The following is a 16,685-nucleotide window of genomic DNA, read 5'->3' on the forward strand; positions in this document are numbered from 1 at the left end:
TATGTATGAAAAGCCCCTTATTCTTAGGAAGATCTTAAATTTCTCTCCTGCCAAGACTGTAAGAAATGAAATGGTGTAGGCTGACACCTGTATTATCTTGCCGTGGAGAAAAGAAAAAAGGTACACCTAGAAGGTGATATGCTCCTATTTTAGTAACCAATGTAGAAACTATGGTACTTTATGTACCAACCATTTCTTTAAGTACTAGGAGTAGGAGGGTATGCAGAAGGACAGCAGGATTATGTAGTACCAGCCAAGGGTAATATCCATTTATGGCCTACAAATTGCCTTCCACCAAGCAAAAATACCACCTGACATACCTTGTAACATTTCACAGATGAAAACTGGGATACATGTGACTTGACTACCTTGAGAGTGTGGTGAAAAGGGTGTGCCCAGGTCACAAGAAAGCAATTATTAGTGAGGGAAAATGTGCAAAACTACCAAGTGAGAGAGAGAAATCCTGAAATTTGGGTAATGAGATTAGGAAAACCTGAAAAATTAAAGAAATAAAATATTCTCTATGTACATGCTTGTGCACACAGCATTATTAACAATAATATATCATTACATCATACATTATTGTGAAATCAAAATGCCTTTGTCAGATCTGCTCAAAATTACAGCTTTTGCTCAGATCCATTTCACTACATGAGCTCTGTTTTCACACCCACCTGCACTGCACTCTTATAGACCAGACTGAATCCCATCTTCTACACAAGACAGCACTCTCAGCCTAATTCACTTCACAGAATTGCTATTAGAATAAAAACTGAAGGGGTAGTGGATAGTATGTACAAAAACAATGCATAATACGTTTAGCTCCAAAAGATAAATGAAATGAAAGTACTAAGAAAGATATAGTTGGGAAACATGACTGTTATAAATAAATACATCCATTCCAATGACCTTTTAAAATGTATCTGGCTATAATCCTGTACACATTTAGCAACAGTCCTGTACACATTTACCACTGGCCTTCCTGGACTTATTTCTGAGAAGATGGTATATAATTGCACTGTTAATGTAAATGGTACATTGCTCTGGAAGAAGAAGAAAAAATATCACTCAGGAAAATAGTAAAATCTCTCCCAAAGTTGGACCTCTACAAGTTACAGTTTCTTCCTTGTGGCATAGTATAGCCCTGGCACAAATAGAAGATAAGTGCATCAAAAAGGATGAGAGGGAGAGAAGAGAATGAGTAAAACTAAGCCTTAAAATATGAGGTTTATGCAAATCCCAAAAGCAAACTAAAATCAGAATTGAAGAAGAAAAATGTTAAAATGAGGAATTTTACTCTGTAATATTGATTCTATTTTAGAGAAATTAGAGAGGAGGGGGGAATCAAAACTCCCTTTAATGGGAGGAATTGTGTATCTGTGTGTGAGAGAGAGACTAGGAGGGAGTACGCCCTTCTGAAAATTCAAAAGGGATCTTTCCAAGGAAGCTTCTTTATATTGTCAGGGGTCGCCACCTTCTCCTGCTTGGTTCAGGTTGTGTGTTGCTTAGTACAACAAACTATCCATGGTTACATAAAACAGGGTCCACAACAGGTTCCACAATAAGTGCAATAGCACTTTTACTTTTACTCTCTTTACTTTTACTCTCTTTCTGTCTGGACTGGCAAGGCTTACTCTCCAGACTGCAGGTTGTCCTCTGCTGAGTTAATTATGTGCAACATAGTTTGTGCTTTGAACTCAGAGTCTGTAGTTATTGGAACCATTGGGATGACTTGGTTAATGGGGTGCAAGTCCTGGGATCATTAGGTGGAAGTGACCATGTTCTCCTGGAGTTTGTTATACAGTGGAAAGTAGAAGCCAGGCATAGTCAGACATACATTCTAGACTTTAGGAGAATGGATTTCAGTAAACCTAGAGAAATATTGAGGGTGATCCCATGGTCAGAAATACTGAAAGAGAAGGGAGTTCAGGATGGATGGGAGTTTCTCAAAAGGGAGATACTGAAGGCACAATTTCAAACAGTTCCAGTGAGAAAGAAAAATGGGAGGTGTCTCAAGAAACCAGGATGGATGACTAAGGAACTTTCAACTGAGCTGAGTTTGAAACGGAACATGTATAAGAAATGGAAAAAGGAGGAAATCACAAAAAAGGAATTCACAGAAATAGCAGGCATGTGTAGGAGTAAAGTCAGAAAAGCTAAAGGGCAGAATGAACTCAGGCTTGCTAGAGAGGTTAAGAACAATAAAAGGGGCTTTTTTGGATATGTTTGTAGCAAAAGGGAGAAGAAGGAAATAGTAGGGCCACTGCGTGGAGAAGATGGCAAAATGCTAACAGAAGACAGAGAAAAGGCAGAATTACTGAACACCTTCTTTGCTTCAGTCTTCTCAGAAAAGGAAAAGGGTGCTCAACCTGAGGATAATGGAGCAGAGGAAAGAATAGGGGAATTTCAGCACAGAATAAGTAAAGAGATAGTAGAAGAATACTGGTTAATCTAAACAAATATAAATCTACAGGACCTGATGAACTACATCTAAGGATATTAAAAGAACTGGCAAATGTAATATCCAAGCCATTGGCAATAATCTTTGAGAACTCCTGGAGAACAGGAGAAGTCCCAGCAGACTGACGGAGGGCAAACGTCGTCCCCATCTTCAAAAAGGGAAAAAAAGAGGATCCCAACAAGTATTGTCCCGTTAGTCTGACATCTAAACCAGGAAAGATTCTACAGCAGATCATTAAACAGAGAGTCTGTGAACATCTAGAAAGCAATGCCATGATCACAAAAGGTCAACCTGGGTTTCAGAGAAACAAGTCATGCCAGACAAATCTGATCTCTTTCTTTCATAAAATTACCAGCTTGGTAGATGAAGAGAATGCTGTGGATATAGTATATCTTGATTTCAGTAAGGCCTTTGACAAGGTTTCCCATGACATTCTTGCAAACAAGCTTGTAAAATGTGGGCTAGACAAGGTAACTGTTACATGAATTTATAATTGGTTGACCGGCTGGACCCAAAAGATGCTCAACAATGGCTCCTTTTCATCCTGGAGAGAAGTGACCAGTGGATTCCCACAGGGTTCTGTCTTAGGCCCAGTGCTATTCCACATCTTTATCAATGACTTGGATGACAGAATTGGGGGCATGCTCATCAAATTTGCAGATGACACCAAATTAGAAGGAATAGCTAATACTCCAGAGGACAGGATCAACATTCAAAATGACCTCAATAGACTAGAAAGCTGGGCCAAAGCTAACAAAATGAACTTCAACAGGGAGAAATGTAAGGTACTGCACTTAGGGCAGAAAATGAAATGCACAGATATAGGATGGGGGACACCTGGCTGAACGAGACTACATGTGAAAGGGATTTAGGAGTCTTAGACTACAAATTGAACATGAGTCAACAGTGTGATGCGGCAGCTAAAAAGGCCAATGCAATTTTAAGCTGCATCAATAAAATTATAGTGTTTAGATCAAGAAAAGTAATAGTGCCACTATATTCTGCTTTGGTCAGACCCCATTTGGAATATTGTGTCCAGTTCTGGACACCACAATTCAAAAAGGACATTGAGAAACTGGAGCATGTCCAAGGGAGAGCGACTAAAATGGTGAAAGGTCTGGAAACCACGTCCTATGAGGAACGACTTAGGGAGCTGGGAATGTTTAGCCTGGAAAAAAGGTTCAGAGGTGATATGATAGCCCTGTTTAAATATTTGAAGGGATGTCATATTGAGGAGGAAGCAAGCTTGTTTTCTGCTGCTCCAGGGAACAGGACCCGGAACAATGGATGCAAGCTGCAGGAAAAGAGATTCCACCACAACATTAGGAGGAACTTCCTGACAGTAAGGGCTGTTCAACAGTGGAACAAAACTCCCTCGGAGTGTGGTAGAGTGTCCTTCCTTAGAGGTCTTTAAACAGGGGCTGGATGGCCATCTGTCGAGGATGCTTTGATTTAGATTTTCTGCATGGCAGGAGGTTGGACTGGATGGCCCTTGCGGTCTCTTCCAACTCTACGATTCTATGATTCTATGAATGTGGGGTAAAACATGGAACATCTTTAAAGCAGTTGAGAAAGTGGGAAGGCAGTCCTAAGGACTGGAGAGCAGCTTTCGTGCAGCTTCTGGCCTCTTAGGACACATGCATCATTTAAACAGCATACCTCCAAAGTGACCCGAAGCAGCTTTATTTTGGCCTGTCTGTACTGGCCCATGGTGATCTCTATGATATGACCTGATTAAATATTATTATTATTATTATTATTATTATTATTATTATTATTATTATTATTATCTGTAGATATCTTTCTTATTTTTCAGTACTTTCACACCAGTTGCTATAGTACAATCAGCACATCTAACAGCGTGTCCAGAGAACATCCAAAGGAAGTCAACCATGGTGAAATGTCTGGAAACCATACCCTTTGAGAGGTAACTTAGGGAGCTGGGTTTGTTTAGCCTGGAGAAAAGAAGGTTAAGACAACATATGATAGCCTTGTTTAAATATTTGAAGGGATGTCATATTGAGGAGGGAGCAAGCTTGTTTTCTGCTGCTCCAGAAAGTAGGAAATAGAGCAATGGATGCAAACTACAGGAAAAGAGATTCCAGCTCAACATTAGGAAGAACTTCCTGATAGTAAGAGCTGTTCAACCTTGGAGTGTGTTGAGTCTCCTTCTTTGGTGGTTTTTAAACAGAGGCTGGCTGGCCATATCTCAAGAGTGCTATGATTGTGTACTCCTGCATTGCAGAATGAACTTAATAGTTGATGGCCCTTGTCGTCTCCTCAAGCTCTATGATTCTATGAGTCTAATAAAATGTTCATATAAAGAGTCTAAAAACAAGGCTCTGCCTGTTGCACCATGTGAGGCTGGGTGTTCCAAAGAGTGATGAGCTTTTATGATAAAGCACATCAGCATTCCATTGGTTCCACTGTCACCCGTACGTAAGATAAGAGTTTGCTGAAGATGTCAGGGATTGTACAGGTGATCTGCTTTTACCTAGGCCTAAATTATTAGGGATTTTTTTTGGGGGGGGGGGCAACAACGAACACTTAGAAATAGCTTGTTATCTAATATGCAAGACAGCTATTTTTCTCTCCTCAATCTTCATATGGCAAAGTAGTCTTGTGAAAGGGTCTCTGGAGTGTAAAACAAAAATTAGCACCTTTTTGAAAACACGTATTCTTCATAATGTGACAATTTGAAGTCTTTCTTCATAAAGTCTTATCAACAGTCAGCTTTCTCAAATTGATATTGGATGGAAAAGTCACTTTGGCCCAAGACAGACGGGTGGGAAGCAGTGTAGCGGTGCTGATTCTAGGGTTTGGGAATGCGCACCAACCGCACGCTCCGAAACCCTAGTCCGTACGTACGCCGCCATCATGGCAGCCTCCTGTGCACATGAGGGCTGCCATGATGACACAAGCGTGGCACTGTGTCCATACGTTGGGGCATCACACTTGCATAATTGACACACCACAGTGCGCTTGTGGCACAATGGTGGCAGTGCCCACACACACCAAAAAGAACCCAGTTTTTCCAGGTTCTTTTTGGTGCGGTGGGAGCCCATGTGGTTTGGCTGCTGCAGGCTCCCTTGGGAGCTAAAACAGATGGCTCCAGCCCACTCTTTTAGGGCAGTCTGTTGAGCCCCTTTGTGTGATAGTTCCACATAAAAAATTGTAATGTGGTCAGTGCAAAGGGCAAAAGGGGGAGGGAGGGAGGGAGGGAGGGAGGAAAGTTACAAGCTGTCTGCTCTAGAACTGTCACACTGACACCAGTAAAGACAAAGAAAACCCAAGTGTTGGATAAGAAATTCATTTAGAGCCCAAATCAACACAAGAATTTGTCCATTCAATCTTTCTCTATTCCAAAAAAGATTTTAGAATAATCCAATTTAAAAATCCAGAATTATTCAGGATGGGGGGCAGGGTTGGTTGATCCACTGAGATGCCACAGTAAAAAGATGAGCTTTTCCTCACCAAAGATCAATTTCACATTCGAAACCTTTGGATCCTGTTAGAGCTGAATGGAAAATATGAAAGCATTGCACTTCAGATAATAATGCCTAGGAATAATGGTTCATGAATTCCCGTATTTCTGATCATGTCCTTCCTGACAGAGAAAGATAAGGCTGAAACCAATTCTGCAAAATGGAATAAAAGTCCTGTTATTCCACGAAAAGGTGAGTCATAGACATGCATAATGGGGAAAAAACAATTATCTTCTCAAATTCCTTCTACAGACAGACTAGGCAAACAGAACCATGATCACAAGTGCTGATTTTACAATCTACAAGGTGGCCTTTCCTAAGCAAAATGTTACTTAGATTTGGATTTGCAGAAAACATAGTGTTTAGTTTTACAAGCCTTTACCCATCAAATTTTGAGATAAAATTAGTTTTGCATAAATGCCCCGTGGTAAAATCTCATTTCCATATCCTGAAAATCACTTACAAGGAAATCATAGTCATATGTACTCAAAGGTAAGATCCACTGTGTCCAGTGAAGCATACTTGCAGCTAATTTTGCACAGAACTGCATCATTATTTTCTACAATTTTGAGAATGTTATGGCATTGATGTAATGTTCCAGAGCACTTTTTTAGATGAGTGTTGAAGTCCACATTCACCTTGTAAACAGAGGCAATTTCACCTTGAAAAGACTGCATGACTTTGCCAAGTTACCTCAGTTAGATAGGTGACCTTTGTTTTATGTCTTCTGTTCACCAAGATCTACTCCAATGATGCTTCAAATTTTTTATAGTCTTGTTTTCATTCATTTGAGACATTATCTACTTTATGCTGAAGAGTCTATATTTGTTCTCTCTGGGAGCAGCATCCACAGCATGGTCTGTAACTATAATAAATACATATATCAAAGAATTGGGATGTTTGTAGCAAACATTACGTGAAAATAAAGAGTAAATATAGTATGTGGGGAAAAGAATTGAAGGCAATGTTATAGATAGGCAATGCCACTGTATTGTATAGAGCTTAGAAAAGTTACTTTTTGGACAGTAACTCTTAGAATCCCATCAGCCAACAGGTTCACTGTCATATATCTCCTCCCATATGAATGGGGATGCAAGTTAATGGGAGAGTGCTTACTTTGCCGGCAAAAAGTTCCAGAATCAGTTTTTATAGATTCAAGTAGGTCTGTTGACAAGCTGGATCATGTCCAGAGGAGCGTGACCAAAATGGTGAAGGGTCTGGAAACTATGCCCTGTGAGGAGAGACAAGGATGTTTAGCCTGAAGAAGAGATGATTAAGAGGTGATATGATAGCTCTATTTAAGTATTTGAAGGGGTGTCATATTGAGGATGGAGCAGGTTGTTTTCTGCTGTTCCAGAGAACAGGACCTGGAACAATGGATGCAAGCTCCAGGAAAAGAGATTCCACCTAAACTTTAGGAAGAATTTCCTGACAGTAAGAACTGTTTTACAGTAAAACACACTCCCATGGAAAGTGGTGGAGTCTCCGTCTTTGGAGGCTTTTAAACAGATGCTTTGATTGTGAGTTCCTGCATGGCAGGGGGTTGGACTGGATTGTCATTGTGGTCTCCTCCAACTCTGTGATTCTAGGATTCATGTTTCTCTGGCCAGGTATTTGGCACTACTCTCACCACAGAGCATTTCTTCCCTCTTTCTCAGTCTCAGAAGTGAGACAGAGGGTTGGCAGCACCACCAGCATGAGTAGTAATCACAGGAAGGCAAGACTGAAGCAATGGCAGGTGGCAGTGGCTCTCTTTCCACCACAGAGAGAGTTCAGGCAACAATTAAATAAAGGTTCTGAGGTATGATCTTGAGCCCCTTAGAATAATGGGCACACTGGCTAATGGTCTGAAGCTTCATACATTTTTGCACTTCAGTCTGATACCAAATTGATTCAATTAATTCCAAGAGCCACTTGACAGATAATTGCAAAAGGCACTCTTTTTGTTTCACTTTTATCTTGAAATCTCAGATAGTGAGCTTAATCTAATGCCCATAATTTCCATCAACAACTGTAGAGATAACTGTTCTAAGTCAATCTTTGGCTAGGTCTGTCTTCAAATGATTTTTTAATCTATTTGTTTTATGGATTAAAACCATGCCTTTTTTTTTAAAAGGATCTAACAGATAAATTAATATTTGGTCAGTCTCAAGGAAAGATGTGGCAGAGTTCTATTTATATCTGTAAATTTGAATTTATTTCAGTAGGACCCAAACCTTACTCAGCCATTTATAAAGGACTTTATCACACACAGGTTGATGGAAAAGCCATCAATAAACTCCCAATAGTGTTGGTATAGTCAGTGGCATCCTTAGGGTTGGTGTCACCTGGTGAGGTCACTCGTGGTATCACCCCCCACCACTATTGCCCTCCTCCCATTTCACACCATACGGAATCCTTAGTAATGCTTTTTTGCACTAATGTTACTCATAAATCATAATTCCTATATACCACTGAATATAATGCTAATAGTTGTGCTAACAAAACAATTAGCAAAATTAAAATTACACCTTGAAATTACAATAACATATGCACAGCCTAAATGTATTTAATATACATGGTGAAGATTTGGTTAAAGTTAAAATTAAGCTTTAAAAATAAATTTTAAAAAATAAATTTTGAAATATGAAATTTTAATTTTTAAAAAATTCTCGGGCCTCTCCTTTCTTCTCCCACTGAGCTTCACCCCACTCCTACCATCACTTAAAGCATTTCAAAGAGATGCAGATGAATGCCACAGTCCCTTTCTGCCAAAAGGTAGGTATTTGAGGAGAAGTGGTGTCACCTCCCCCTTAGGGTGTCACCTGGTGTGGTCCACACATCCCACACTCCCCTAGTGACACCACTGGGTATAGAGCTAGTCCTTGTTGGATGGTCCTTGTGGTCTCTTACAACTATATAATTCTATCATTCTAGTCCTCAGGTGCTGTAAATTACTCTTCTGGCAGTTCCGGGAATGTGCAGTCATGTGGTGTCAGTGTCTTTTGCTCTCCCCTGTCCCTCTTCCTTCAGTTATTCCAGAACAAGATTTTTTTCCCTACTTACTTTTGTTTTCTTTTTTCTTTTGTGTTTTGTTAAACCACATTCACACAACTCCAGAATTGCATTAAAACACACACACACACACACACACACAAATGCAAAACATGCTGGATAGGGCATATGGCAGGGAGGTGGGATTAAGGCCGAGTGTGGAAAAGAGCTTGAGGTGCCCGCAACAGCCTAGTCACATTAATGAAGAAATGTGTGTTAGGGATGCTGCCCCTTTCCTAGCCGGATCGGGGCCATGGCAACCTCATGCCGTGGCTCTGATCCAGCCTTTCAAGGACACAAAAAGGAGCTGCAAAAAGTGGCTCTTTTTTGCGCCCTTTAAAGGAGCACAGGTATATGGTGCTCCTTCAGAGCTGCGTCATGTGTACGCAGTGCTGGAGCCACACCATGATGCCACACTCCGTGTGGAGCACCACGCAGCATCATGGCACCCTGGGAGTGGAGACAGGGTATGCGTCATCTGGATGTGACACCCTGACTCTGTCCCCAGACCGGCCTTTCAAGCCGGTCTGTATAAGGCCTCTCTTCCCAGGGAGGCCAGAACAGCCCTCTCCTTATAGCCCTTCTGTCAACAAGCATTGACAATTTTTGTCCCAACCCAACAGGCTTTTGAGAACTGAGTATTTTGAAAGAAAGGGCTTTTACTATGATGCTTTATTGTCTTTAATTATAGCATTTTAAAACTGCTTCTGCTATTTTTAATTGCATGTTTAAAATTGTTTTTAATGTTACTGACAGTTTAATTATATCTTAATTTTAATCCTTCATATGTTTTTATTGTATTGTATTGGCTTTAATTTGTAAATCTCTTTGAGTCCTAGTCTGGACTAGGGAATATAAATGAAACTAGAGGATATAAATTCATCATCATCATCATCATCATCATCATCATCATCATCATCACCCCTTTGAAAAATGCCTGTAATCCCATCTACATCAGAATAAAGCTGAAGCTTTATTTGTTCAACACCATTTATAAGTTTGATGGTGAATAGGAATTTGAACCCTCCTACAAACTAAACAATGTGTCAATAACTGTCAGACCAGTCAACCTAAAAAGCTGTCTGTCTGTCTAGCTATATCTCAGTATGCTTTTTAAAAATCAAATATATAAGTTTATCACACGCCATTTCCAGATTGTTCTGGGCACGGGATGGAACTGGCACAGAATGGGCGAGAATGGGTGTTAATGCACAAGAGAACACTGCTAAAGCCACCGGGAGTCCCCAAGCCATTCCCCATCCATGCTACGGCAGCTGATTTTGAAGAATGCTTCAAAATTGGCTGCCATAGCACAGATGGGGAATGGCTTGGGGACTCTCGGAGGCATTAGCAGCGTTCTCCTGTGCAGTAACACCCATTTTCTTCCATTCCGTGCTGATCCCATCCAGTGCCCAGAATGGTCTGGAAATGGCATGCAATAAACTTAATAGAATGTATGAGATAATTCCATGATGCAGTAGCACCATACAAATTAACACACATATCCATCTGTAGAATTTCAGTTTGCACTGGGGACTGTTACTCAAAGAACAGGTGGCGGGGACTAGGGGGTCTTCACCAACTATCAATGTTATTTGAAATGTGGGGGAACTTAGATTTGCAAGAGGTTTGAATAGTCTTTGGGCTGTGTGTACCAGTTTATAACAGTATTAACTGAGAAGGACTCCAGGTCTTGGATGAATTAAGAAGATTTTATTTAGGAAAATGCAGATTGCAATCACATACACAATATAGCAGTTCAAACAGACACAGAATACAGAGCTAACTGAAATTTAAATATGGAAATGGAATAGCAGAATTTAAAGGGATTTGCACTGGGGTTATAATTACTTGTCCAATGAGAAGACTGCAGAATGGTAGTCAGGGAAATTTGGCTGGGGACACAATAGGAAGTAGGAAGAGAGATTGGCTTATTGCTTTTGGTGTGAGGAGATTATTTCTCTCAAGTTGTGAGATGAAATGTAGATTACTTGGGGGAAGAAATGAACACTTAATTAACACAGTTAGATTGGATAGTTTTGTTCAACTGGATGTCTACATGCCTTGGGTCCCTTTTCTTCCTGGGAACTTGACCTAGTGTTCCTGAAAGGCCATGGATCTCTCAAAAACATGTTATCTCCAGATATGAGATATGAAAATTTGAGAACTTCAAAATATAGTGCAGGATATGCAGGGTGCTAATAGAAGCATCAAGATATCTTGTAATAATGGTGCATCATTGCAAATCACTTGACACAGGAACTCTGGAATACTGAACTCTCTGGATTCACACAGCCAAATTCCTTTAAAATTTATTGCCACCTCCAAATGCATTATGAAAATGCCTAGAAAGTCTTAAACGCTACTGGATGATTAGATGGCTTCTATTGCCACCCACAAATGCATCATGAAAGTGTCTAGAAAGTCTTAACCACTACTAGAAAAGTAAATGGCTTTCATTAGGTTTCCACCAAATTTAGTGCATATGGCACTAAGAAAAACCAGGCTCAGGCATAGAAAGTACACATGCAGAGCCAGTTGTACTATTAGGCAGACTGCGGCAGCTACTTCAATTAGCAGATTCTAACTGTCATGAAAGAGCAGAAAGTGCCAAGAATAGGAAAGGTGTTTGTGAGATTTTATGTCTCATGCCAAAATAACTTGGCTGTTTTTGTGGACTCCATTCCTTGACCTGGGTGGGAGGGTTGGTGAGTGTGGTGTGTGTGTGTGTGTGTGTGTGTAGGGTTGCCATAATTCTCTACCACAAAACCAGGACAAAATGTGGGCCAAAATGTAGGACATAAAACAAAAATGGAGGACATGACCAACTAAAAGCTAAAAACATTAATAAATTAAAAAAATAATAGAAATGTATGTTTCAATCTTAGGCGGGTTAGGGTTACGAGGCTTAAAATGCGCCGCAGCTGTCCGCAGCTCCCACGCTGCATGGCAGCGGACGTTGCAATTAAAGCCTGACTGCATACCATGCATGTCCCGGACCCCGACCCATTATGCGACGCAGCTGACACGGAGCTTTTAAATGGGCAACTTAAATTAGCGGCGTAGCAATTCTGGTGTACCGGTGCAGCAGCTCTCATGGCTTCTTCCACTTCTCGATATGTGTCAGCATTCAGGTAGGACTGCTCCAGTTTCTGCAAAATGTTTGGCTGGACCATATAGCTATCAGGTCAGCCATCTCAGTATGAGACCAAGACGTCCCCCTGCCTTTTTTCGGGGTGCTGGTGGATGGCTGAGCCATCCTGCCTGGTGGCAAAGGGGAGCCGCCACACAGCTGTGCCAGGGCAGCCGATGGCCCGTTCCCAGGTGAAAATGGCGCAGGAATGTGTGTAGGGGGTCACTTTAAATTCCAAACTTTCCTATTTCACTTTCTACAACCAAAACATCCGCCAGCAAAACTTACAACTTCCTGTGTTCTAGCAACGCATGCGCACAAGTGGCTCTAGGGTTGGGTTACGAGGCTTAAAATGCGCCGCAGGTGTGCCGCAGCTTCCACAGCTGCATGGCATCGGATGTTGCAATTAAAGCCTGACTGCAACCGCGCATGTCCCGGGAACCCTGACCCATTATGCGACGCAGCTGACACGGAGCTTTAAACGGCCAACTATATTTGCGGCGTAGCAATTCTGACGTATTGTGCAGCAGCTTACAGACGGAGCTGGCCACGTATGCCGCAAATCAAAAAGAAGCGGAAAAAAAAGCAGCACTTTTTAATGCCGCTTCTTCCCGCTTGAGGCGTGTGGGGGGCGTGTTCATGACGGCTTCAGGTAAGGGCCGTCTGAAGGCTCTACCTTCATGACGTCATGAATACACCCCTTTTGCCCGTCTGTAACCCGCCTAGGTCATGTTCAAGCCCCCCATCAAGGCCTTACCGGGCCTTGGGAGTGGCAGCGGGGTGGCCTGACCCCCCAAGTCCCCCAAGCCCCTCAGCTAGGGTCACTGGGCCCTGGCGTCAGCGTCAACACTGCCTTACCAGGCCCTGGTGGCGCCGGCGGCATGGTGGCAGTGGCAAGGCCTAGCACCCCAAGCCCCCCGTGAGTCGTTACTGGGTTCTGGTGGCGGCAAAGGCATGGTGGCAGTGGCACTGCCTAGTCCTTCCCAAGCCCCTTGGAAGGCCCTGGTGGCAGCAGTGGCATGGCGGCAGTGGCACAGCCTAGCCCCCAAGCCCCAGGGAGGCCTTACTGGACCTTGGTGACTCAGGAGGGACGGAGGCAGAGCTGAGGACTAGCTCAGCCAATTATTCTTGCCTTGTTCTGGGTACATTTTGCCAGTCACCAGTCTCGACTGGAGACTGACAAAATGTGGGCCTGGATAAGGGAACAATCCAGGACGGAGGGTCTAAAATGCCCAGTGGGAACGGGACATTTTTAGACCCTCCAATCCGGGATTGGTCCCAGGAAAAAACGGATATGGCAACTCATGTGTGTGCCATTGGCTCTGCCTCATGCGATAAAATGGTCTGGCTCTGAAGGCGTAAGCATATTACAGCAGGAAAGTCCTTGGTGTGTTTTATTTTTTGATTTCTTGCAAAAGCCACACAAGACAGTTAAATAGGAGCTGGCTCTTTTTTAATTGAATCTTATCTATCCAACTGAAGAAACAAAACCTTGAATAATCAGATTTCAGTGATTACATCTAAAAATCTCGGGAAAAAATCCTATGAGGAATTTTGGGGACTGGGGTGAAATGTTAAAAAGTCAGAAATTATCTTCGTTTTTATTTCATGATATGAGCATATGCTAGTTATGGTAATTTCAGCTATTTACTTATTTAAATTAGGCTTCCTTGTGGATGAGGTACTGGGATAGAAGGGTCCATGTGCCAGAATTATAGCAACACTCTTGATTTTCTGGGATTCCTATGCTAAACCATCTATTCTGACATGATGCTGCCATTCCTTCAACACAGTTGCTATTTATTATATCCTTATTCAGTATTCCTTTGCAGTCTCTTCTCTCTGCCATATTGGTTTACAGATAGCCATGTGTTTACACCCTCGCTACATTTTATCACCTCCCAAAGTGCTGCTATTTCTGACAAGTGGATGACAGTGGTGTGGAATTTCTCACAAATGGGGCTGAAAAGGGTCCATCTACTCTTGATGGTACCATCAAAACTGTGACTGGATTCCATAGTTCCCAGAGTTTAGAAGCCATTTCTAAAATTAATCACACATCACCACTAGACATCCATTTTTTAAAATAACTTGACTTGTTTCCAGGTTAAGGACCATCAAACACACACATTCTTCCTACCACATTCCCAGTACTAACTGTCTACTTTTCAACTAGAGTTGGTTTTTAGGGGGATGTGAGTTCATATTTAATGGATAACTTCCTGGCCACCATTTTAATAGTCCAAAAATTACTTGACCTATCATGTTTGCTGGCATTTGAGTCTCATTTTCTTTCTCTGCCATTTTGAGTCACTTTGACTAGCAAGCAGGCAGGAATTGAGATTTCCTTGCCTTCCTTCCATTTGAAATCCTAGAGCTTTCATGGCAATGTTGTAGTCTCCCCCCCTTTTTCCAAAGACACCTAGAGCACAATTGTTCTACAAAGACTAATACCTCTGCAGTTCAGCTCGGTCTTTTGACTGCAAACTGGTGAATTGTGCAGAACTGGCTCCTTCGGCACAAAATGTCTTGCAGGCACACTGGTAATTCAAGATGAAAGAACAAAGCAAGCATTAATGTTGCTGAGTCACCTGTTTTAATTTCACCTGCCTTAAGTCAATCTTCCTCTCTCCTCCTCCTCTATCTTACTGCAGTTGATTGAATTCAGTATGTAGGCACCAAAAGGTAGAGATTCTTCGCATTTGTGTGTTGCGTGGGGTCAGTTCAAGGTCCTGCTGTACCTTGACATTTTTATTTAAATATTTTCCCACTCTGGTAGTCAACTAGAAGGGGACTGAATTAACATAATTCCACCCAAAATTAATAAAAACTACACTCAAAGCTGATAGATATATCCCTCAATAACAATCAGGTTTGGATATAATTGACCTGAGCCATTCTTGGAAAAGTAAATCTTTACTTCCTTCTTGAGAGTGTGCCTTTAATTAGTAAAGTAATACAACAGAATCCAAAGAATCTTAAAACATAGGAAGCTTGCCTTCTGCTGATCAGATCTTTGTTCTAGCCCAGATTCACCAGAGCTGATGGCTTACATGGCAGGGATACGCGAAAAAATCATTCTAAGATTTAATCCACACTTTAAAGGAGCTACCCAAATTGATGAACTTTGGCGGGTTACAGACCGCCCATTTGGGGCAGGCTGTACCCGCCCCTTTCCCCGGTGTATCGGGGCCTCAGTGGCTAGACGGCCGCGCTGAGGCCCCTGATCCACTGCTTTTCAGGCTGCGGGAAGCTGCAAAACGCCGCTTCCCGCAGCTGAAAAGGGGTGTCCTGGGGCTTCAAGCCCCAAGGACCCATGCGGCGGCAGGGAGGAGGAGAAAGGGGCTGCTTGGCCCCTTTCTCCTTTGGTCCACTGGGCGCAGCCGTGTGAAGGCTGCGCCCAGCAGACCAAACCAGGAAGGAGCTCCGAAACGGAGCTCCTTCCTGCTCAACGCTAAGGGCACACCATGCGCCCTGGCGTGGAGTGAGGACGTCACGTCTGCGCTGCCCTATAGAGGCAGCGTGGCCGTGACGTCTCATGGCAGTGGCACGTTGGAACGGCCGCTGCCATTTTGTGCACGCAGAGCGCGCACTAGGGTTAGGGGGTGCGGAAGCACCGCCCCTTTCACCCTCAGTTTGCGCTTGCGCATACTAAGTGCCCGTATGTAACGGGCCTTATCTTCAAATGGCTCTCACTCCAATGGGTTCTGATTTGACAAGGAAAATCTGATTAATCTCTTTCATCTTACATTTTCAGATGCTTTTTGAAAGTCTGTGACATGAGATAGAAACCTTTTGGCACCAAAGAACATATTTTACTTGAAAGGGAATGAGCTAAGAGAGGCAAGAAAATGCTGTGTTTCTGTGAGTTTGTATTTTTATACTTTTTGCGTTAAATACTGTATGCCATTGGGTAAACAAAATGTTCCCAAATGTTCACTTTGAAGAGGGGTTTGGGTGCTTGCCACAACCAAACCCCTCCCAGTGACTCATCCATGGGCAATGGGGGGGGGGGGAGGTCGTTGCCAGAGCAGAAGGTTGAGAGTTTTGCCGCAACCACGCCATGCTCCACTGGCAACTGATGGAGAGGAGGCCAGCAGATGGTGTTGGGGCCACACTTCTGGGCCTCTGAGCAAGGGGTGGGCCCAAGAGGGGATAGGGAAAGAAGCCGAAGTGGGGACAATAAGAGGAGTCAATCTGAAGATATGGGGAGGAGAGTCCCACGAGAGAGGAAGAAGAAGTTGACTTCAAGAGACACCCGAGCCAGAGGACAATACTGAGGAGAGAAGTTGTAAGATAGTAAAGCTGCAGGGCCAGCGATGGGAGTAGGAGGGAAAGGGTTGGGGTGGTGACCCAGTCATGTGGCTGGACTTGAAGGCAACTACGGTGTGGCTAGCTGAGTGATGGGAGCCAGAATCAGTAAGAGGACAGAAGCGAGGACATCAGAGGAAGCTGGCTGAGCTTGAGAGAGTGAGTATGCTGGGAGAGGTATGGGCAACAACTCTCAGCGGGCTCAGGGGAGAGGTGGATGGTTGGGTGAGAGTATGAGTGAGAGGGATGGACAAACCCACAA

This window comes from Sceloporus undulatus, chromosome 4 (assembly GCF_019175285.1).
Source record: "Sceloporus undulatus isolate JIND9_A2432 ecotype Alabama chromosome 4, SceUnd_v1.1, whole genome shotgun sequence".
NCBI classification, from domain to species: domain Eukaryota; kingdom Metazoa; phylum Chordata; class Lepidosauria; order Squamata; family Phrynosomatidae; genus Sceloporus; species Sceloporus undulatus.